Source organism: Anarrhichthys ocellatus, unplaced genomic scaffold (assembly GCF_004355925.1).
Source record: "Anarrhichthys ocellatus isolate YVR2014 unplaced genomic scaffold, GSC_Weel_1.0 scaffold64, whole genome shotgun sequence".
Lineage (NCBI taxonomy): Eukaryota > Metazoa > Chordata > Actinopteri > Perciformes > Anarhichadidae > Anarrhichthys > Anarrhichthys ocellatus.
Genome location: NW_022280094.1, coordinates 1,618,921 through 1,643,696, shown reverse-complemented (window position 1 = coordinate 1,643,696; position 24,776 = coordinate 1,618,921). Strand labels below are relative to the sequence as shown.

General features: G+C 41.2%; 1 protein-coding gene across 1 annotated transcript in view; it reads left to right on the top strand.

Annotated features, from left to right (window-relative positions):
• The window catches only part of LOC116397243 (breast carcinoma-amplified sequence 3 homolog), a 133,458-nt gene that overhangs the window by 33,239 nt on the left and 75,443 nt on the right, over window positions 1-24,776 (top strand). The gene's annotated exons all lie outside the window — the stretch shown is intronic.

The window sequence follows — 24,776 nt, the reverse complement described above, 5'->3', positions numbered from 1 at the left end:
TGTGTGTGTGTGTGTGTGTGTGTGTGTGTGTGTGTGTGTGTGTGTGTTCATTCTGAGTGAACTGACTAAAGATGGCCTTTAGCCCGGGGCAGTCTCTCTCTTCATCCTCTCACTCTTGAGTGGCCACACACTAAGAGGCCAGATCCACTCTGAACAGCAGAGGGAAAGACAAGGACATGAGTGAGGACACAACAGCCCTCTTCTTCCACATACAAGGTGCTACATTTAGCGTTTTTAACAGTTAGCTTTGTCAAACTGCTGTCATTTATCTATCACAAATGACACCATATTTGAACCATTTTAGGCCCCTGTTTCATGGTGTTTTATCAATGCCAGTGTTAATGAAACCACATTTCCCATAAACCCCCTTGGTTAGGAACATACAACCATCCACGTGACGGGAAGGATTACAGAAAAGTGCAGTTGCCGTTCGGTCAGTTAACTCAGTAATGTCATAATTCACCTCAAAAACATGGCTGGAAAACTAACTCCATTTAAGATACATGTAAAAGCACAAAGTTATAACACACTAGTTTGGTGTGTGCGTTTTGGCACTTGAAATAAGACATTCACTCATGTATATGATGATTTAACAAGCTCATGTGTGAGTGTGTATGTGTTTCTGAAGGCTGCTGTCATATGATGACTTCATGTCATCAGGCCAGAGGGTCTAATGTCCAGCCTGTCTCCATCTGCTGCACACACACACAGGCACGCACATTTCCCTCTGATGTGCCATTGTCATTTGACTTTTTTTAATGTGTGATTGCATTTTAACATTATAAACTCGCTCTACAGCAGGGCTGAATATGGTCTGTCAACCTGCATGTGTGGAGTAACTCAACATGAGTTTGGATCCTGTGGTTAATATGCATGTTGTGAGGAGGTTCTTCATAGTCTCTGGTCGGTGGCGCTTTGGCAAAGGGTAAAAAGAGGAAGAAGAGCCTCCCTCTCTGTCTCTGTCTTTCTCCTATTGGCTGAGAGTCTGGAAATGAAATGTGATCCTCAGAGTGAAACATCAAACAGCAAGCAGCTGCTGGGTTGTCAGGTCACCGACCGGTCAGAGGATGGACCACGGCCTCCTCTGTGTGTGTGTGCTTGTGTGTGTAAGTGTGTGTGTGTGTGTGTGTGAGTGTGGTTGTCTCTAGCTGCATGCAGAGTGGGCATGTGTGCATGAGTTCATGTCTCTGTTTGAGGGTAATTCATTCTGTTTTGCGTGTGTGTGTCATGTTCTTTTATGAATTTGCAGAAGCTGAAGTGTTTCATGGTTTTTCTTTTATATCTGGTACCTCATTTGTGTGTGTATGTGTGTAAATGCACATGTTTACATACAGTACGCACGAGCTTCAAAACCCCAGCTGCGTGGGGCACACTGATATACCCCTGCCGTCATCACATAGCATATGTCTCCTCACAGACTGAGGCTAGTTGCTAGCCTAGTGGCGGAGGAAGAAGGAGAGGTCAGGGCGTCTGGCCTGGATGACGGGGAGAGGCGCTGAAATGCTGTCGGGGGGGGGGCTGGAGTTGGGATATCAGGGGCATCTGTCTTGTTTTTGGCATGTGGAATGGGTCAGTAACCGTGTAGACAGGCAAGCTGAGTGGCTGGCGTAGCCCAGCCAGAGCAGATGGTGGGAGGGGTCACTGCGGGGTCATTCCTGTGTTATCCATGCCACATGTACGTGATATTCTGACAGCAAAAACAAATCTATACGTGTTCATCTCCCACAGGCACTGGACAGGACAAGTGAGTCAATCTTTCTTCCTTCTTTTTGTTTTTGACATTTGTCTTGGTCTTTGGTGCTGAGCACTGAAGTGTTTTCATCAGATCAAATGTCAAACACTAAGGTCAGTTTCTTTTGTAGTGATTCTAAAGTAAAGCAGAGGGCGTGCATTGACGATTACTGTATCAGTGAGCTTTCAATGTCTTTGAAACATTATGAAAGCATACCTATTTTAGTTCCCCAGTAATACCTGCACTTATGCTCATATATACTTTCACAATATCACTTTTAACACAATGGTCTATGCAGACATGTTTCTTTCCCCAAGAATGTATCGCCACTTAGACCGCACACACGCAACCACATGCACGCATAAAAATGTCTTCCTGTTAAGACACCCAGTGTAGTATAAAATGAATTGTGAGCATGTCTTTATCCGTTTGGGGTACATTGGAGCCTTTACCCTCTCCCTCACTACGTCACTCCTCATTTCCTTCTCAGGCCAGGAGACTGGACTGAACAAGTACACTAGGATTAGGGAAAGTAGACTGCAGTAAACCTTATAGCACATGAACATTCACTGTCAGGTTCCTGTGATTAGAAGCATGAAAGAAGCCTATGGATGACATCAAGAAAAAAGGAATCACAAAGTCACCCACAGTGAAGTTTTGGGTTACTTGGCACTAATCTCAAGTGCAAGAGTAAACATTGTGATTTGGCAGCTTTATTTGTATCAGCATAAACTGCGAGGGGGAATATGGCTGTGGCAGTAGGCCGTTCCGGTGTGGCCAATAAGCTTTCCTGTGGGCTTTCCTCTTGGGCTTCCTGTTAGCGCCTCCTGCTAAGCTAACACCACTCCTCATTAACCCTCGTGTTAGCGCTACAGGCTAACCTCCAGGGTGCAGCGGAAGCTGCTCAAGCCGCCGGCCTGGCTCCCCACCACCTCATGTTGTAGCCCTGGAGAGACTTTCAACCTTAGTGACATGACTGATCACTCAGAGATCAGAGTCCTGAAATCCAAATTTCTTTTCTTTTTTTCAGTTCACAGATAATTTAGAGAGGCTTGTATGTTTGTACACTCACATAAATTCTACCTCCCCATTCTAATCAGGATTAAAATCTTGGCAGCCTCTCATTTGTTTTGTGTTTTTTGTTGTCTTTTTCTGTGGGTAATCTGTTGCCCCCTGGTAATAATCTGCCCTACAGTCACAGATAAAAAAATCACACAGGAGGGAGAGAAATGAGGCCAAAACTGAATATGAAAACAGCTGGACAGGCAGCCACATGTCGACCTTGGAAAGTGGGTCTGTATAAAGCATTACAAAACCCCTAGGAGACACTCAGCCAATACATAAAGGACACTGTCTGCTCATCTTCTCTCCTCCTCTTCCTCCTTCCTTCCTCTCCATCTCTCTCTCCAGACTACTCTCTTTTTATATTCCTCCTGAGGTTACTTTCTTCTTCTTCTACACGTCTGCTGTCTGTTTCTTCATTCACTCTTTTGGTCATGTTTTTTTTCTTTTTCTTTTCCTTTTTCTTTTCAAGTGAACCAACCTCGTTTTTTACTAAAACCCAGTGTTGACGCTAAAGGCTGAAAGTCCCATCAAATGTTGGTGAACAGGTGAATGCTGTAGGGGAAAATTCATACAGTTAGAAAGTTATTTTTGTAGACTATATATTATTTAATGGACATATGTAAGTAAGTGAACTAATATTTCCTTAATATTTCGTATCCGTTGTAGTGATACAACCAGCTATTTTTACACAGAAAAGTTCTGAATATTTAAAACGTTAAAATAATCTTGGTGTATGGTTGGATACGTCTTTAAGTCAAAGTTTATTACATCCCAAGTAGTAGTTTTGTCTCCTAAACCTAACCTGCCATTTCACAATGTTAACCACGTGGCATTGCACATTTCTGCACGCGTGGTACTGACATGTAAATGGACTGAGGTTGGTACAGTTCAGTCACACGACAAGTTCAGAGACTTTGAATAAACAAGCAAACAGGGCTCTGTGCAGCAGGGGCGGGGCTTCGGGGCTCTGCGGACCGAGTCGAGCACGTCGTCCTCAGCAGGCCATTTCAGGCTGCAGTTTACATTAACTACAGTTCAATTGTGCTGCTCTATGCTGATATACTGTCGTTACAACCAAAATCTTCTTCAATCCTCTGGAGTCAATGAGCGCTTCATAAGAATCTATATTTGGCCCACGCTGAAACCGCACAAACTGTCACACAGTCCACACAGCCACGGCCCCCCGACAACACTGCAAGCAGCAATACCAGGATCCAAACAATAGGCCCGTACCCAACGGGCAAACACCCCGAAGGGGCACTGACGAGGACAAAGGAAAACCTTAAATATGAGAAGCTAGAACCTCCGAAGGTTTGGCCTTTTTGCTTGAAAAATTATAAAAACTATGAATAAATTGTCAAAATAGTCATCGTTTAATTGACTAATCCTTCCAGCTGTAGTGTAAAGTAATTTTACGTTAGTGGTTATTGTTCAGCAGGTCAAATCGATGTTCAGTAGTGGATAGTGATTGTCATTCAGAGAAAATGTTTTAGTTAATTTTGTCCTTGTTTTACTTGATTGAACAGGTATAAATGTTTACATTTTATAGTGTTAAAACACTAAATATTTCCTGGAATTGACTAATCCAACCAAAATACACATTTCCACCTATAGCAGAAAAATGTTCATTATTCATTCAGAAAACAACTCGGCGGCGGTCAGCCAACTTTGAAGTCGATGGCATTCCTTTCTCAGGCGAGCCCTCAGACGCTAGCAGCCTGCTTGAGACACATTCTCATCCCCTTAGACAAACTTTAATTAACTTGTGTGTGCAAGTCTGAATCTCCCAGCTTAACCTTTGACACACTACCCTACCTGAGCACCGCCTCTACAAGTGCCCTCCACTCGCAGACAAAGGCTGCATAAAGACAAGATTAGCTGCTTGCCATTGTCTTCTCCGCTCGTCTTATTGGTAAGGTCGTCAGGGCTCCGAGCCCAAAAGGCCGTTCAGAGGGCCAGAATCAAGCACTCGAGCTTTTAAACTGGAGGCCAAGGGCCAGCTGGTAGTCCGCTTGTAGTTAGCAGTGGCTCAGAGATTTTGGACCTAACCTTGTAAAAGCTCTCGTGGTGAATAGACGTGGAATTATCCTGGGCAAATCCCTAGGTTGGAGTTGAGAATTGTGACGGTGTCTGTGTGAGTGTGAGTGTGTGCGAGTGTTTGTGTGGGCTCTGTCTGGCTCCGCCGTGGCTGCCTGAAAGAGGTTTGGACACTTGGATAATTGCTTGGACCTGACGCCGACCATACACCCTTCTCCCCCTCACAAAACCATATCCGCTATATCAGCTTTGTGTGAGTTTTTTTGTTCGTCGGCCTATGTATAAATGTGTGAGTGTGTGTGTGTATGTGTGTGTGCGTGTTTGTGGTCAGGCAAACTATAGAGAAGACTCATAAACCCTAGAAGGAAAGTCTCTTTGTGAGCTGCGTGCATGTGTTTCCAAACTACTCCTGACCTCACTTAGGATTCGCTCAGCTGACCACAGTTTTGAGGGAGTGTGTGTACGTGTGTGTACGTGTGTGTATGTGTGTAGGTGTGTGCGTGTGTCAGCGGGTGGAAGTGGCTTTGGGGAGGCAGCTTTACAACTGACACTGACAAGTCGTTTGGCACTCAAAACCTTCCAGTCTCGCCACTGTCCTTGAAACTGGATCAACACGACAGGATATGTCTGCCTCTATGAGTGTGTGTGTGTGTGTGTGTGTGTGTGTGTCTGTGGGCGCATGTGTCCTGTGTCTGTTTTTTCATGTCTCTTGTCTCACTTTTAAACCAGCATTTCACACTTCAGTCTCCTCTACGTCCTATTTTCTACCATTGTCTTAATCCCCAAATACACAAAAACTTGAATTATTCATCTGAGGTCAGTCTTTCCTCAGCATTTCCTCTACGATTACCGGACGCGGTAGCATATGCGGAGACTCTGTGTGTGTGTTTGTGTGTGTGTAACACCGACCCCATAAAACCAGGCCGGTCTTTTCCAAGCACTTACAGATAATCCCCACAATTAGCCATAAAGGCTGCAGAGCACTTTGATCATCACGGGGCAATGTGGAACTCCTCAAAGATATGCTCCTCTTCCATCGCTATCTGTCTCTCCTCCCAGTCGCACTTTAGCAAACTGATACTAGACACCGCATCTGTTAAGAGGAGGAGGCTCGAACATTGGAGCTCTCTTTCTTTTCTTTCTTTTTTTCCCTCCACTCTGTTTTTTGTAGTGGGATGAAACGTGGCCCTTTTAATGCCTTGCAGTTTGGGGTTTGTGATTACAGCATGTAAGGCAGTTTGTTTATGGGTTGAGTTACTGTTGAAAGGCAAAGGCCACACAGATATTCGGGAAGGCGGAGAGGAGGAGAAGGCAAAGAGATGAAAGAAAGAGAGGCTGAGAAAGAGGACAGGGATGTGATGGGGGCGATAGCAAGCGAAGCATTTTAGGAACGGCAATAAAAGAGAGAAGTTTTTAACAGCAGAGCCACTTGGTTAAAGCCAACCTCGTCTCTTAAAATGAAGTTCTCGTACAACTAATTTCCATATTTTTTGTATGAATCCTGATGCTTCCTGGATTGTATTTTATCAATATAAAAAGAACAATGAGAAACATTAGGGTACAATACCAGGCAACACTATACCCACAATGACTCTTTGTGAACACCGATCATGTTGTTGAAAGTCCTGTGTTTGTTACAACCATTACCCACCTTAAGCGGTCTTAAATGAGTTGTTAAAATAAGACTATGTTACTATGTTTCATTTGTGTGTCCACCATGAAAAAAATTATCTTAATTTACTTTTCCATCGGCATATCCAGACGGTTTGTGTCCACGTACACAAAAAAAAGATTGTGATTTTGTTACTGTTTCATGATCCTGGGCTGCCTCCTCAGCACCCATCTTCTGTGGAGTACCACGAGACTCCATATTTTGCCCTATTTTATTTCCCTTATATATACTTCCCTTGGGGTTTATTTTCAGAAAAATGACATCTCCTTACAGTTTTATGCTGACACCCAGATGTACCTCCCTCTGGAATCTGGTTACCCATGCAGTGTTAAGCTGAAGCTAAATGCTGGGGAAGAAACTCTCTGTGTTTTAGTGTTTCCGTAGCCTAGATCTAACCACGGGTGGAAGACTCAATGTAAACCCCAGTCTCCATTGTGAAGGTTCGCTATCTGCAAAAAAAAATTCCAGTTATCCCTCCTGGGTTGGTTAAAATGCTGCTTGTGAGCATGAGCCAGGCAGAAAAGCAGTAGTATATAAACATACTATGATAGTTGGAGGAGCTTAGAAGCTAAAGATTGCATGTGGAAGAAGAAATCTGAGACATATTATGTTCGTAATGGTGGTAGAAATTGGAGTAAGTGTTACTCTGCCAGGCATACAGGATGTACCATTAACACATCTAAAAACCCACAGTGGCACAGAAACAAATACTTATGCCCACACACACACACACACACACACACACACACACACACACACACACACACACAAATACACTTGTTCACTGAAATGTGCAAACGTCACCACCTACTCAGACATATGCACCCACTTTTAGAAAAGCAACTGAACACACAAACATGGACCGTGCAGGCCCCCTTACCAGGGAATATGATGACTCAGTGATGACCCCCACAACGTCTCTCTCCTCGTTCACACTCGTCTTTTCTCAGCCCTCCTCCCTGGCCGTTCACATAACCCTCCCAGACTCCAGAGGGGAAAGAAAAGAGGGATGAGAGACGGTAGGAGGGAAGGGATGAGAAATTACATGGAGGGGGTACAATAGGGCAAACTGTGTGTATGTGTGAGTGTGCAGAAATAGCTCAGGGTAAACACAAGCTAGCATGGGAACTTAATTCCTAGCAGTGTGCCACTGTCAGAAAGCCCCGCCACCTCTCAACTGTACGTCCCCTCCTTCTCTCCTGCCCTCCTCCCAGTGTGCAGTGTTTATGGTACCAAAAGTATCATGGTGGCATGAAGTGTTATTTTTTTTCAATTCTACCATGGTACTGGCAATGATATAAATATACCGGCTCTTCTCACTGACTTTTCATACTTACACCTACAAAAGGTAATCCACTGTCATTTGTATAAACCTATGTAATTGTGACCAAGGGGGGCTGCCTCTGAGGAAGTCAAGTGACGTAGTGTAAATAGCGATTAAGACCGCAAACAGGACTATCACCCAGGAGGCCACTGTTTGTGTCCCTAGTAAAACCAAAACTTAACATGAACTTATTTTACCTTCATTTTGTTAGGTAACTTACATATTTATCTAACGCCACCTACGTACGTTATGAAACAAACAACACGTACCACAATCTAGTTTTGTTGCCTAAACTAAAGGTTCTGCACTGCAGGGGCTTGCGCATGCGCAGTGGTTGCTCGTGTTGACATTTGAAGGAGAACAAACCAAAAATGAGAATTAACTTTTTGTAAATATCATCCGAACTGTTATACATTGATAACCTTTATAAAATAGACCAAGGTACATTGATGGCAACTGTCATGAACAACAGTTTTTACTACCATGAATTTCACATTACTTAAACAATAACACAATTGATAATCTCAAGGTCCACTTACAAGGTTTTTCTTGAGCTTTCAGCTTTAGACAGTGTAGCTGTAAGATATATATATGTTCTATATCAAACACATTCTCACTCCCAACTTGTCATTATTGTTGTTGAGATTTTAGGTTTGCTTACACAACAAAACTGCCTGGTTAGTTTGAGGCAACACAACGACTTAGGAAACAATCGTGGTACGGGTTAAAATGGGAAATTTGTTATGTAAAATAACTAAGTTTGTTATATAACTGGCGTTAGTTTTCTACATTAATTACGCAACAAAAAGAAGGTAAAATAAGTCACGTTGACTTGGTTTCACACAGGACACTAACAGCAGTCTCCTGGGTGAAAGTCCTGTGTTTGTCTGTCTCACTGACACATATTTCTGTCAGCTTGCACAGCTCATTTGGTCCATGCTGCATTTAACTACACAGACTGTAGTAAACACGTATTATTATTATAAATGCAGTGCAGTATGAAGACTAATGCTGTTGTAGTTTATACGTAGTTTTTGGGGTTCTTGATTAGTTATAGCCAATATTACCCATAGATTTGCTCTCTCAGACTATAGTGCTTGTATATGTGAACATGTATGCTTATTTGTGAGGTCTGACATGTGCACAGTGTCTCACATGCAACAGCATGTACTATAATTTCAGGCAGGCCATCGTTACGCTGAACCTCTAGATGCAGTAATTACTGTACATCAGAAGACACAGAGGGTGACAGACAGAGACGGGGGACATGGATAGAGTACCACAGCCCTGGGAAAGGACCGATAAGGGAAGCAAGTGGCCGAACTTTGGGTCATTTGGCAAGGAGTGAGAGTCAGAGCTAGCTGGGCATAGCCTTGGGAAAAAGTGGGAATCCCCCGGAGGAAGGCAGCATTGACCCAACAGGGGGAGACTTATGGAGCCTGAGCAGGAGAGTAACGAGCGCTGCTGGGAACCGAGTCCCTAATGTCCTGCCAGGATGCTGCCTTCTCCCCTGACCCCCTCTGGACACACACACTCACACACACTGTAGCCCTCATCCTGCTTCAGGTCAGGAGCTTCTGGGCAGCTTCCCACCGATTAGGCTCCCTTGCTTCCCTCCCTCCATCAGAGAGCTAATAGCGGGGAGTGATAGGGATGGACGGATGTTAAAAATAGTCAGTGGCTGAACTCTGGCTGTCACTCTTCATCCCACATCTCTCCATCCTTCTTCCATCCATCCATCTTGATCTTTTGGAGAATACACACCAGGCCATAATACACACACTGTTTGTGTTTGATAGTTTGGTTCCATGCAAATTGTGAATGTTCTGTCAATAGATAGATGACAAATGAAACAATCCAACGTAAAGTGTCTTAGTAAGCTATTAGTTTGGCCAACATCTGCAGCCCTACTCGTCAAACATTCTCATAGTGTGTGTATGTGGAACTCTACTGGAGGGTCAAACAGTGTGTTTCTAAAAGATATTCCCTCTTTTGGCATTTTGATGATGTTGACTTAGAACGCTGTCCAACACATTGCTATAAAATCTCCCATAGGTTTTCCATTGAGATCTGGTGACTGTGAAGGCCAGCATGGGATACCACGATACACAAGAACAAGTTCACTTTTTGTTTTAAAATGTACTCATATATTTCTGATCTGTTGCATATTGCATACATGCAACATATTTGGCATGTTGGCATGTTGGTATGCGTATACCAGTGTTGGCCTAGGGCTCTTGTTATACTGGAAAACAACTGGTACGTACAAAATGTTGTCCCACCGCCTCACAAATCAGGTGTTTCTTTAATTGTTCTGTACAGCTACACTCGAAGGCGAAGTAAAAAGCTGGTCGTGTGTGTGGGGGGGACGTGATATTGTCTATTTGTTACATTTTCAGACAGTCAAAGTGTTGCACTTGGTTGTTCACATGGAAAGTGACAGAAAGAATGAAAAAGGCTTAGATGAGAGGTTCAAACCCTCACTTAAACAGCTTACCACTGTGTGAAAATGACAGAAATGGTCAGATACAAAGTTCTTTGGCTTTTATTTACATTTATTCTGCAGATTAAAATTGTATTTTATTCCTTTGATGTATTTGATGCAACACTTCCCACTTTCCCCACTGGGATCACAGCAGTTTCAGACAGTCAAATCTTATCTAGTCTGTTTGCAACTGTGAATGGTACAGCCTGTAGTATCTGTGTTTACTGTCCTTGAGCCTGAACTGTGGATGAACCTGGTCAAATATGCTTTTATGATGTGGCCCATTTTCATTAAAATGGCTCCCCCCACCTCCTCTTGCAATTAAAAGGCAGTGGGAGACTGGTGGTACCACCTCATGTACCAGACTAGACAGTACCTGGCCTGGGGGTTACCACAATGTTTACACACCCACACACTCACCACAAGGGCAGGGGTTCAAACAATATGACTTAGTCGGCTGATATGAATATGTTTGTATTGAAACCGTCCATGGACAATACTTGTAGGTAATATTCAACAGACTGTTGCACATTTTTGTGCAAAATGATTTCCTCTTTGAGACATTGGATTCATGTCACAGTTAGCTGATATCAGGTTGATTGTATTTGAAAGTGTGACTTAATCAACAGGAAATCTAACTGCTGTACATTGTGATTTTCTTTCAACTCCAACAATGGTTTGCAGACATACTGCAGTCCATGTGGATGCATGCAGTACTCATCCATGTGCACACCACGTACACTCGACAAACCCAACAATGGCACATTTCCAATGCGGACCATGTAGACTTCAGCATCAATAGTGGTACTGACAGCCTGCAGCACAACTACTGAAAAGTATTAAAAAGTGTGAAAAAGCAGCTGTTGATGATATCTGCATTTGTGGCCACACTGACATTTGGGAGAGTCTTTTTCTCATTCCTCTTGACTACTAGCCAAGTTTTAATGACGCAACGACACGTTGACATATATATCTACAATACAGTTTGATATATTTAAGCTAATATTAATAGTTCAACCACTATGTCCTTCAAATATATAGTAAAACATTTTTAATCAACTACAGTCCAGACTGGGACTACTACACAAGCTTGGCTTGGGTTATATATCGGGTATATACTGTGAGGTACCTAGAAAGTTGTACAAAGTTGACCTAAACTATATACTGGTATACCTAAATGAAAATGTTGGGCACACCAATGCAACCAATGTAAAAAGTTAGTCTCACGCACTGAGAAGTGATGCACCAAGAAGTCTTGTAGAATGTAGAAGAGGAGCAGCTTGAAGTGCTTCTTTGGTAACATCTGTTCAGCCTGAATAACTGCTGCTACACAAGGAGAAGGCACAGTTTCTACATTCATGGCTGAACTCAACATGCCTGTTTTTGTCAGGTTTCTCAGAACTAATTAAAAAACATCACATATCTTAACAGTAGAGTCACCCAGAATCCATTAAAATCTTATCTTTGAAATGTTTTAGGAATGAACCCCCAATTTATTTTTGTTTTGCCTGCATTTCGTTTGCAACACCCCAAATGCAAAACCAAGATATGATTGTCTACTCATCCCGGAGGTCACATGTCTGCTTGTAAAAGAAGTTTGCTAGTTAAACCAGTGCCAAACCCTTTGAAGAAGGTGAAAAGTACTAATTTCTCTATCAAACTGGATGTTCATAATCTTCTGCCACACTTTATGATCATGTGAGTTAGTTATCTCTGTAAAACACCAGCTGTAAATGTCAGGTTTTGGTGTCAGCAGTTTGGAATCATAGAGCGAGAGCTTTGATTGAAAGCGGTAAGTTCACAGCCTCCCTGACAGGCATTGTGTCAAATGAAGGGAATACATTCACTAAATAAAGCAGTGGCATGTGACACAGGTGGAAGATACCCTCTATCAAGAAATAACTCTTGAAAAAAATTGATGATCCCAACAATATCATATCTTGAAGTTTTTAAGTATCTTATGGTGGGTTCTCCTTTGCTATAATCAGGAAGGGACCCCCGGCATGTGTCCAAAATGGGTTACATGCCTAATGTCTATGGCCAGTATATAAACAAACTGTAAATGCTTGTGTACCGGATCACAAATCTAACATAAGCACACATGCGTACTATCTGATCTTACTCAGAGCCTGTGTAACACAGGATTATCCAGATTCCAGAAGAACATTGTTTGCAAAAACTGATAAGGAACTAGTTCACTATGCTTCATCGCAACATCTGACCACTGTAAGAGGAAGTTAAATTGACCTTGGGTCAGATTGTGGCTCCGCTTCAAAACATTAGCCACAACAGTTAATATGAGCCAGAATAAAGTAAGTCTGGATGTTATGATGAGCAGCTGTATCTCAATGTGTGTTGATGTTAAGGCAGATCAAAAGAAAAGCTTTTTCTGGGTCTTCTCTGTTTGGGTGTTGGATTGCTTCAAGAGCCCCCAGACCCCAGAAAGGTCCATTATGTGCTCACACCATGGCCTTGTGGAAAGGGTCTTGCCTTCAGCATGTGGGGCTTCCTGTCTCTGGGTGTGTGTGTTTAGGCAGGTCTGAGTAGATAATGGCCCTGGGAGGCCGAGCCGTGGTGGTGTAATGGAGACAGATAACCCAGCTTCACTGTAAACACCTGTCCATACACTGTGATTCATAGTATACACACATGTAGACACACACGCACACACATGAAGGTGTTGTAGTCTGCTAGCCTAATGCGTGTGAACATTGTGCCTCCGTTGTGTCTATCTTTTATCCTTTATTGCATAGCTTCAATTTGTTTTCTGTCCTGCCGAGGTTTTGGACTTTGGATATGACAACACGGTATAAACAATTTGAATTATTCTTTTCTACCAATCAAGGCACTCTAAATACTGGTGACTGGGTTACACAATCCAATGACTTTATACTAAAGTACAGTAATACAAAACACGTGTATTGTTGTATTGTTATTATTATTATTATTGTGCTTTTAAGTTTCAAACGATGATGCTCTATGTACCCCTCTAGCGTCACTTTTGCATGTGTCAGGGTGTTGATATACACTTGTTAAATGCATAGTGTTTTTTCAAAATAAATTAAAAAAATAAAAATTGTTGAGGCAAAATAAGAAAAAAACAATTAGGTTTAGGAAAATAGCCATAGTTTATTTGACAAATCTACAATCACTCTCTAATCTTAGACGTGCCACAGTTGCCATGTGCAGATATTGTAGGAAGTGAAAAAATATTGGCATTGGTTTTAAAAAAGACAAAAAAGTCACTGGGGATTTGCAGAGTCTTCCATTAGATTAGCTTTTGTTTTGCAGATTTTCTCACAGGGATTGATGAAATCTTTACTTATTAGACTAGTTTGTTGGTGTCAGTCGATTCTATTCTACTTCATTTTGACAGCATGCAGACAGACACTTAAATGTCTTTTGTGTCTGGACCTGGTGTTCATTTGGTTAAGCAACAGGCCCATGTGGTTTGGTTTCGTGCACTACTGTGCAACTGAGACGATCCTGCCTGGATATGGTCATGTGTCTATGCACATGGCTGTTTCCGCTTCAAGCGTGTGTGTGTATGTGCGTGCATGTGTGTGTGTGTGTGTGTGGACGCCAGGCTGTCTCCAGCAGAGAGGCCCAGTGTGTCAGTGTGGAGGTGGAAGGGGAGAGCAGGGCTAGCCTCCATAAATCAGGCCAGATTACAGAGGCAGAGAGGCCTGCAGCTCCCTTCCACTACCCAGCCTCCTCTGCTTTATGTCACCCGACACACACCGTTAACACTGTATGGTTTGGTAGACACTGTACTCGGCCTTCAATGTCGAGTACAGTAGGCATTTTCTACTGCAATCGACAACACGTTCGAGACTTGCTTAGCACAACCCAACTTGATATCATGTTCACATATCTGTGCCACGGCGACAGAGTTGAGTTTGATTGAAGAACATCAGTGATAATTGTGGAGCTCCTTTCTTCAGCTTTCTGGATTCATTTTCAATTGTCATAAAGAGAGCAACTTACATATGAGATGTTCCTCCGCTGTCAATAGCCCACAGAGCTGGCTCAACGAAGACACAAGACATGTTTTGATTAAGGGCTGAAGCCACAATCACAGGCATTTACCAATATATATATATATATATATATATATATATATATATATGACCTTACTTTACCAGCTGTGATTGAAAGCAACATATTGCTGACAGCGACTCTGGGAAACATTGGCAATCCTTGAGAAACAAAATGTGTTGATAATCAAGAGATTGGGTACACAAGAAAAATAAATGACACATCATATCCAAAAATATAGTGAAATACAGTGAGCATAACATATTGTATTTGAGGGTTAGCAAACACAAAATAGAACAACTCTGTGGTTTGGACTTGAATGGGAATTTACGGCCAGTATGAATTGTACGCAGGCTACATTATACATGCACTAATAACAACCTGACTCGTTGAGTCATGTGGCTACAACATATGGTCCAGATTTTAAGATTCCATTCACCAGATTTGACCATAATAACTTATGATATTAGTGGTAAGAATTTGTTTGAAAAAAATGTTTAACAGAACTGGTCTTAAATTAGTTTTGCATTGATGGAAAATGTTGCATGTTTTAGTTTATGTGGCAGCCATAATTATATTTGCCATAGTTTTTCATTTTTTTACATTTGCCTTGAGATTGTCTGGAAATGTTACAATTAATATACTCTCTGGGTAATATATTCAAGTAAAAAAAAATGGCCAATATTCTTTTTGATGGTTCTAGCTGTATCAAGCTACAACTAATTCCTCTAAGAAACAGCCTTAAAAGAACGAACAATGTCGCTACAACAGAGCCATGTGAGTTTGGTCCATGTCCACATAATGGCTCTTCACTTATTATTATGAAAGAATTAGTTGATGAAAGCCATTCATTGTGAACAGTGGAAAAAACTGAATGTCTCAAACCACACAGTCCGAACCAAGTTGCTACTCCCAAGGTCAAGAAAATACTCAGACTAAACCTCACATATTCTGTTTTATGGCTGACAGATGACAGTAGTAGTAGCTAACAGTATTTTAAAGCATTTCCAATAACTGTACATTTTATGACATTTTAATGATCATAAACTGACTTTTTGGTATTTAACAGCCAGTTTATACTACTATACTTAAAGAATATATTACAAATACAATTACAATTACCTGTTAGAATATGTAGTCAGTAACCTAATCACAATAAAAGTATCACTATATTAAAGTAAAATTACTTAATTAATTTCCGTTACTTGTGATTACTCAATACTGATTACCGAATATGCAAATAAAAACGTGAAATAAATGACTTTATATAAAACTAAGTACTGATGTTAATATATTTTTTAGGCTGCAGTGTTATTTTAAGCAGTATGTTTGCCACCAGGTAGTGCCTGTTACTAGTAAATGTTGGAGAAGAAGAAGTATTGTTGTTGTTCCTGCCGTAGCAAGAAGTTCATCCAGAGGAAATGAGTAGGCTGCAAACAGCGTGATGCACATTTAAATGTGGGCTAATGACTTTGTCAAGTATTCTATTCACACTTCACACACATGTTAACTGCTGGAAGTCATAAACGCTACTGTATTGTGATGTTGGTCATCTTTTCTGCTATACATACTAAATAATTGTGAAAGTGCAAGGATTTTGTTCACTAACATTGGAAGCCATTTTGAGTCCTGAAGTGTTGTAATGTGTGCGTACACATGTATGGTAGTATATTGTTCTTTATTTTTAAATGCATTTTAAAATTACAATCCTGTTAGTAATTCCCATTTTTACTGAATGTATTGGCAATATGGTTGTCTTTCTTTTCTGTAACGTAACAGAATACAGTTACTTATTTTGTTATTTGTTTTGTATTACACAAAGCTGTTCCATGTAATCAGTTACTCCCCAGTTGCCTGTACACTGTTATCAGTTAACTGTGGCTGTTGACCAAATGGTGATTTCTTTTTTTGGTATATGCATTATCTCAACAGCTATAGTGGTGTTCTCACACTACTTTTACTATTCCTGTAGTACTTGATGCTAACGTGCTACGATGCTAAGGCTACATGATGCTAAGGCTACATTCAATATGTCGAGCTCTTTTCACAGTCCCAACGCTACCATGAAAACCTTTTCACGAGCACCTCATGCTAGCTCCTGACACCCAGAATAAGCAGTTTATTCATCATAGTTATCTGTATTCTACTACAGTAATTTGTCTTTGCCACTTTGCGGTCATGGCTGTATTTTAAGTTTTCCTAAATCAAGGCTCTCACAAGATCTTGGCTTTTGATCCTTGGATATAGCTTTTAATATGTCCATTCTTCATCGCTGACACAGAGAGTGATTATTTGTTATGATTTCAGTAGCCCTATCGTTTGGGCAGCTCAGATCACCCATCTATTTAATGCCTCTCCTAAAGCTTCCAATGTAAAATAACGGTTTTAGTGTTTTTCTTTCCTATTTTTGGGCAAAGGAAGACGGCAATATGATGTTATGGCCGTCCAGCACTTTCTCCCTGTTCTCTCTCACCATAGTTTGGAATTTAATTGTGTTTTGACAACTCTTTTCCATGGCTGGCCCAATTATAGCCTCCAGTTGGGCTGGTAATGATAGTTGTTAATGGAGTGAAAAATGGACGTGCATCTCTGACAGAAACCATAAGCAGATCCTTTGAAAGGAGAGGCGGGAGCCAAGGAAAGCACAGGCAGGAATGACCTCGCTGTGCTCCCATCCTCTGAAGGCCTTTATATAGCATACATGGCTCCCAGCGTGTCCTCCAGGGCCTTTACTGTCCTATTATGTGTATATGTCGGCCATTTTGTCACTGTTAAACAGCACTTGGTAGCACCATCAGGGCTACTGTATGAGGCCATGGGAATGACTCCGAGCGACCTGTCACACACACTGACACACATTTCAAAATGTCGTCAAATTTCTCACGCTTTTCTTCTGGTCCCCTCCTCTTGCTTCTCCTCCTCCTCCCCAACCTCTTTTCTCCCCCCTCACTTCTCTAGTTGCAGGGAAAGTATTGATCGGCCTCTTCCCAAAGTTATTTTTATTCAAAGATAAACAAGGACTCCACATTTCCTTGGGAGATGTGGGGTTGCCCAAAGTGTCTTGCTGTTTCTTACAGTTTTCTTTATGCTCAGGGGAGGTGCTGAATGCTGGGAGATGAAGCAAGCACGAGTGCTGCATTGCATTGGGTGGGGGGGGTCCGGCGGGTGTTTATAGAATAACACAAGTGCCACCAGTGAGTGGGAGACGTGGGAAGTCCGGCTTTAGTCTCAGTTGGTTGTAGCACATCCTATTATTATCCCCCGGACTGTGCGACAACGCTGACCAGAAGAGACCCTAAACACACACACACACACACACACACACACACACACACAGTCAGAGTTCTCCCCTCTCTCACACAGGCACAGGCCAAGCCATTTCCCAAGTCTTATTTCTTCTGTGCTTTATGGGAACACTTAAATTTAGCCCTGGCAAGGAGTGCAGGCATAATAATCAAAGCTCTTGTCACCAGGCTCCCAGTGCTAGGTGGTCTGGCTGCTCTGTAGGGAAACTCTCACCCAGTAGAAGACATGTTTCCTTCTTTGCATGCTGGCATATTTGGGACATATAACTCTTTTTTCCTAATATCTTTATATGCCTTTGCAAGTTAGGATAATTGACACCTCTGAAACAGCCATAAAAGGCTTAACTAGTGCAGGGTTTGGATACTTTTAGACTGGGGTCTAATGTCCCTATATTTGTAGAAATTGCATGTCTAGTCTGAAGATCGTCATTGGAAATAATAATTAAGATGAGAATTACTAGTATGAACTAAAACGAGTTTCAATCAGCTCTACCAGGATCTGGGTGGCTTTTCAGTTAAATATCAGCAATTTCTTAATTCTTGGTATCAGTTTCTTCAAAGACACAAGCTAAATGAATATGAAGACAATATGCTATGTCTGCATAGTACTAACAACATCTACAAAACAAATAGCATGTAAAGGCAAAGTAGTGGCGGCATTGAGGACTCAGCATTCATTGAGTAGGGATAGCTATATTCTGATTATGTTTCTGATATGATATTATATGATGATCGGACTTTCTCGCTTGTCTTTTTAAAATAAACTTCCGTTTTCACATGAAACAACTTGGTGAGGTTTAGGCAACAAATCTGCTTATTTAGGTTTAGTCGTGGTTTGGCTTACAATAACTACGGAAGTAGCATTACTTAAGTACGGAAGTTACAAATATATCAACGTTGACTTCTCGTTTCACACGAGGCACGAGAGCCTCGTGTGAAAGACTGGTTTGGTTTGCTCTGTCTGTTGACAAGAATACCAACTTTTTGCCGCTTCCCTCTTCAATATCACGTGGTTGTAAAAGAAAAAGACATTTACCAATGACCAATTATGTAAACATGGCCATAGAGCCAACATCTCGTCTAGGTTTCACACAGTTATATTTATAAAATATATTGCAGGGCTGTTATTGTATTCAGTTAGTGTACTGTATCTAATGTAAATAATAAACTAACCTACTGTGTACATCTTTGTTTAACGATTGAATTCATTGATTTATCTAATCCAAGCAGAGTGACAGCTGACTGAAAGGCACAACTGACAACACCTTGAAAAGTCAAACTTCTACACTTATAAGCTTCTACTGTACCTCATACTCTCCCCTGGGTCCTGTGTGTCTACATGAGTTCTGTTATTCACAGCGTGAAAGCCCCCATGAGGTCAAAGGTGATGAGGTGCTAAGGAGGTCTTTGACACATGACACACTCACAGTGGCTCCCCACAGAGTGAAACTGTCACCACCTGGAGTGGAGGACTAATTAGCCTATGATTTATGTAATACTCTCTTCTTGTGTCGGTGTAAGTGTGTTTGTATGCGTGTCCTACATGATGAAGATTTGTTTGACCAACTGTCCTCTAACCTGTCTGTTCTCTCTTTGTCTTTTCCATGTTGTCCATGTGGTGTCATCCAATGGCTCCTAACAGGTCAGTGGTTGTTTTTCTTCTTCCTCCCCTTGCACAGTACTCCATTGTTGCAGTCTCATAATAAATATATCACAATGCATCTTCTTACTGTAGTGCTGTCTCGGCTTCATAAGTTGAGTCACCTTAAAGGGACAGTTTCCCTAAAACACCAATTTCACCATGCAGATAGTTTTTTATTGATTTCATTTCCATCTCCAACACAATGGATTTTTTTTTGGTGCTGAAACTACTGAAAACAGTCTCTTTGTTGCTTCGGATAATCCAGTAACATTCTTGGTGACAGTTTTTACTTTTATTACTTTTATTTCACAACAGTTCCAAATGAAAATCAATGACGATGAGGTCTGGTTAAAATCCCTATAAAATGGAGAGGTCAAGAAGTCGCCAATTAATTGTATCTTTACTACTGACCTCTTGCTGTTCGGGTGTAAAAAAAAAAAAGCCTCAGCCAGTAGAGCTAAAACACATGATAGACACAATCTCTACGGTCTAATAGTACGTACATTTGCTCTGAGGGGTCGAACAACACTGATGCTGAAAGCTAAAGAATCAGAAGACGGTGTGTAGACGGGATCAACACAACGTGAGGTTGAATTTTTTTTCAAACGTGGCACAGTCTAGACAAAAAAAGGAATAATACGGACTTAGTGTGCAAAGACCTTCAGAACTTTGACAACGGTTTTAAAAAGAAGATACAAGCAACCATTTATTTGTCCCCCAGCACCTCTGCAGAACAGCTATAGCAGGTGTTTCCAGGTTGCTACTGAACAGGATTGTGTTTATTCTAGAGTGTGAACTATGTTGAAGGGACCTTTTTGAGATACTGTGTGTAGTAACTCCACTCAACTGATGTTCCTCAACGTATACCTCCAATTTCATCCAAAGACCTTCTGATTCTAATTTTTACCATTTTAATTTCACATACATGAAATCATGTATATATCATGACTGTATACAAGAAGTGGACGTAGTCATTGTGTGACAAACATATTGTTTAGTTGCAGCTTCTGTCCAAAATAATGGACTGCCAGTTAAACACCAAACATCAGAGTTTACAGCACACAAAAACTGCTCTACTCACCAAGGCCATAGCCAGGATTTACAAAACACTCAGGTTGTGATATCCCCCCAACCCTAAAATTGACTTCCCTACATGAAGGTCTAAATATTCCCCAAGGGGGCAAATTCAGAGAAAAGAATAAAGTGGACACGATCTCAGTGACCTAATAACTTCATTGAATAGCCATGGTCAAAATGAAGATAATAAGTTGTTGCTAGAGACATCTTTGGTCCACGCTGATGTTTAAATCATAGTAGTAAGTCACCGTATGTAAATCCCTGAGCGGGTGATGTCATTTCTGTATAACTTCCCACAATATGAGCAGGGTTGCGTGTTCTACCGGCCCATAGCTTTATTTCTCTATGTTTCACTGCCAGTATTTTGGGTTTTTCACACTCCCAAGGTGAAGGGGAATGAATGATGGCCAACAGACTGCTTTCTTCATTCCTCCTCTTCTCCCTCTATTCGGTGAGAAAGTCAGGGAGGATGGAGGGAGGCTGGCTGCTCATCAATCCTTCCACAGGAAGAGAGAGAGAGAGAGAAAGAGTGATGGTGCTTTGATGAAGAGAAGGTATAGGAGGCTTGGTTTAGCCAAGGGGAGTCCCAGCAGGAATACTCACACACACACATATGCACAGAGGAAGAATAACACTAATATATCTGGCATGTCAACAACTGGCCTCTGTTTGCTCAGTGCTGACACCAGCACAGCCAAACTGCTACTGGAGTTTCTCATCACCCCCGTTTTGCCTTTTTTGTGTGTGTCAGTAGGTTCACAAATGGCTGCACAGTGTGTGTGTGTGTGTGTGTGTGTGTGTGTGTGTGTGTGTGTGTGTGCGTGTGTGTGTTGGCATGCATTTCAATCTGTATTTATTTTGTATGAGTGCACATGTTGGGGGTCCCCTGTAATGTATGTTTGTGTGTGTCTTCATGTTTGCTATCAGCCAGACTAACTCAGACAAACACTCCAACACACATTCTTCAGCCTCACTAGCAGCATTGTGCACACTAGAGATGGTAATATAGGTCGCTTGGTCCAACACTTTGGTTCAGACTAAAATATTTTGCTCACTTTTTGTATGGATTGCTATGAAATTGTGCATTTATTTATCGTCCTTTATGGTTCTCCAAGAATGAATCCAAATGAATTTATTGTAAGACTGGCTATAGTTTTTTTCGGCCTCTCAAATGACTAAATAAAGCGATTTGACAAAGCAAGCATCACTCTTTGATTGCGCTCTTTGCACCTCATAGATTCAGTATATGTAGCCTTTGACGACAGGTTCCAAATAGACATTGCTTTGCTTTCAAGGGTCACAAGCTAAAAAAGAAGAAGTTTGAACCACTGCGTGTTTTTATCAGGATGAATTCACTTTTGAACCCTTTTGGTGACTTTTCAGCTAGTCAAACATTTGAATCCATCTAATTCCAATAACAGTTCATGACTAAAAATGTTTAAAAAGAATGACGTTTTTAGCAATTAGCAAATATCAGATAGTGACGATGGTCAACATCACTTGTTAATCATCAGCGTGTTAACATTGTCATTTTGAGCATGTTCTGATAAGGTCAAATAGAACCTTATTAATCCCGATGGAAATTATTGTGCCAGAGCAAAAACAATAGAATAAATATATAAACACATATAAATGATAGAATAACAATTATTATGTTTAAAGAAATAATACTGACACCATTGCAAAATAGAACACAATAGCATTAAGAGCAAGGTAAATAAATCAAGTCAAAGAATTCTACTGAAATAGAAAAAGTGAAATACAACAACAAAGTGTAAAGGAGGTGATACTAACAGCAGAGCCTCATGGAAACTAAAATAGAAACGTAATATAGAGTAGGATGTTGAGAGAGATATTGTCAATGATATTGAAAAGTGGTAGAAAGTTATATTGCACAGAGATTAATAAAAAATTATATTGCACATGAAATTGAAATGTAAAAAAAATATTGTTGTACTTCATGCAGAAGGGGGAGGAGTTATACAGTTTGATGGCTTGAAAACCCATACCTTCCTCACAACCTTTAATTATTAAATATAAAACTTTATCCATCTTTCGGTTTGTTTTTTATTCATGAAGAACATTAAGAGCTGCTAGCATGGCTGTAGAGTGTAGTCATGTTTCTTTCTGTGTGTGAAGAGACATCACGTCTCCTCTTCCGTATCTTTTCCTGACTAAAAGGGGGACTTAGGGGGGGATGAAGGCAACTGGTGCCTGCGACTGCCCCAGCCGCTACAGATCCACACACATACAACTACAGATCCACAGTTGTATGTGTGTAGTTATGGGAGTTAAGATTGACTTTTTGACTTTTTTGATGAGGTGGAGATGCCTGTTACATTTTTCTATCTCAGAAGTATCAAGTCTGGTATGTGTTGTATAGTGTGGCTCTAGTATTTGAATAGTTTCTTCTCGGGTTAATGTACAAGTGTAAAGAATAGTTTAGTTTGTGGTCTTGCAAAGTCATCCTCTCCAAGGCCATGAAAGCGAGCTCCACTAAAAGTTATTGCCCTCAGAAAAAGAAATCACTTAGCCTCGTGTTTGATCTTCCTCATGAAATATGCCGCCGGACGGCGTTTCATATAATCCCATACTGTTCGTAGCCGACAGTGGGCCTTAAGACAGCCGTAAATTACAAAATGGCCGACGTAAGCAGAGAAGTGAAAAAGGAAGAAAAGGGAGGGGAAGGATGGCAAAAACACACTTTGGTAACCGAGCATCGCTTCTGCTCCAGCTCCCCATGGGATCAAACAAGAGGGAGGATTTGGACAAGTAAATCATTTCCTTCAAGTGGTGAACTCTCAGGGCCGGCAGAATGACTCAGACGTGTGTGTGTGTGTGTGTGTGTGTGTGTGTGTGTGTGTTCATATCAAGTGGAGGCATCACAGCAACACTTTGCCTGAAAGCCTGGCTGCTTTTCTCTCACACTCTTCCTCAAACGCTGGAAAATGTTGGACTTTGAAGTCCTGATAAGGCAAATTCATCACAATCTGTCTGGCTGCAGTTTGTTCTGAAGCTGAATAAAACCATTGAGTCTGCTGACGTTTAATGTGAGGTACCACAAGTCGGAGGGGGAAGAATCCTTTCATCCATATCAGAAAAATTATATTTTGTTAGTTACACTTTTTCAGGCATTCGGCAAAATGCTTCTATTGGTTTACATTAATTGATTAGCTAATGTTGAAATGTGAATGTAAAAAAGTGTTGATGTTGTCAAGCTGAGCACATTTACCAGCTTCACACTCAAGACACGTTCAGTGCTTCAGCTTCTACTGACATGTCAGCTGCTTTAAGTGCTTCCACTTAAACTGTAAATCCCAAACAGTATTTCACATGCAAACAATTCAAATTTGATGTTTCTACTCATTCTCAGGCTTTGCACCTGACCTTTTCAGCGTAAACCAGCACACTTGAAATCTCTTCAGAAAACTTAGCCTTCGTTAGTTTACACGAAGTTCAAACGTTTCTAAAAGAAAATGCTATTAAGTGGACCTTGAGTCAAGACATTTATTCAGTCAAAAAAGGTCAAGAATGAGGTGTCACGCTCAGACTTTTAATTATTTACAAGGCAACTCTCACAATATTGTAAAAATGTAAAGTTATATTTTTTAAATTTCCATATTATATTCCAAAAATGACCAATAATCAAAGAATAATTCATGACTTAGCTGCACTTTTATTAGTATGCCCCATATTCAATGTGGTGCACAGCCTTTTGTTGCACGTCAAACATTCTGACAACCTAAAATTGACAAACCTTTAAAATGCCATTTCATCTGGAGTCCGGCTTTACAACACTGTCACACAAACATTGTTACCAAAGCCAAAGTGTTGATTTATGGGCACGCTTTAGGATTTTACAGAGAGCCCCCTCCCCTGTCTGCCATTCACTACGGCTAACATCACCGCCGGCCCCCATTCTCCTCTGAGTGAAAATGAAGCTTGTGACATTTATAGCCATGCTCTGATATTATTGTACCAGTGTACTCAACCCTCCTTTGAAAAAGACCCTGTTTTTCTTTTACAGCTTCAGCACTCCTGCTGATCTCATGAAATTCCTCCGTATGAAAGTGTGCTTCAATGTGTCAGTGGTGGGAATGTTTTGTCTTTCCTGAGTTATCCTTCACTTATTGACTGCCAGACATAGTTGTGTTTAAAGTGAGTTTTCGTCCTCTGAGGTGTAATGCAATCTGACCCTGGTAAAAGGGCCTGACAGGGTTAAAGACACTAGTGTGTGTGTGGGTGTGTGTAAGTGTGTGTGTGCGTGAGCATGTAGGACTGTTGCTTGTCCTTGTGTGAGATTGAACACAATAATGTGTGTGTTAATTCAGGTTGCACTTGTGTAAGTCCACGTGTGTGTGTGTGTGTGTGTGTGTGTGTGTGTGTGTGTGTGTGTGTG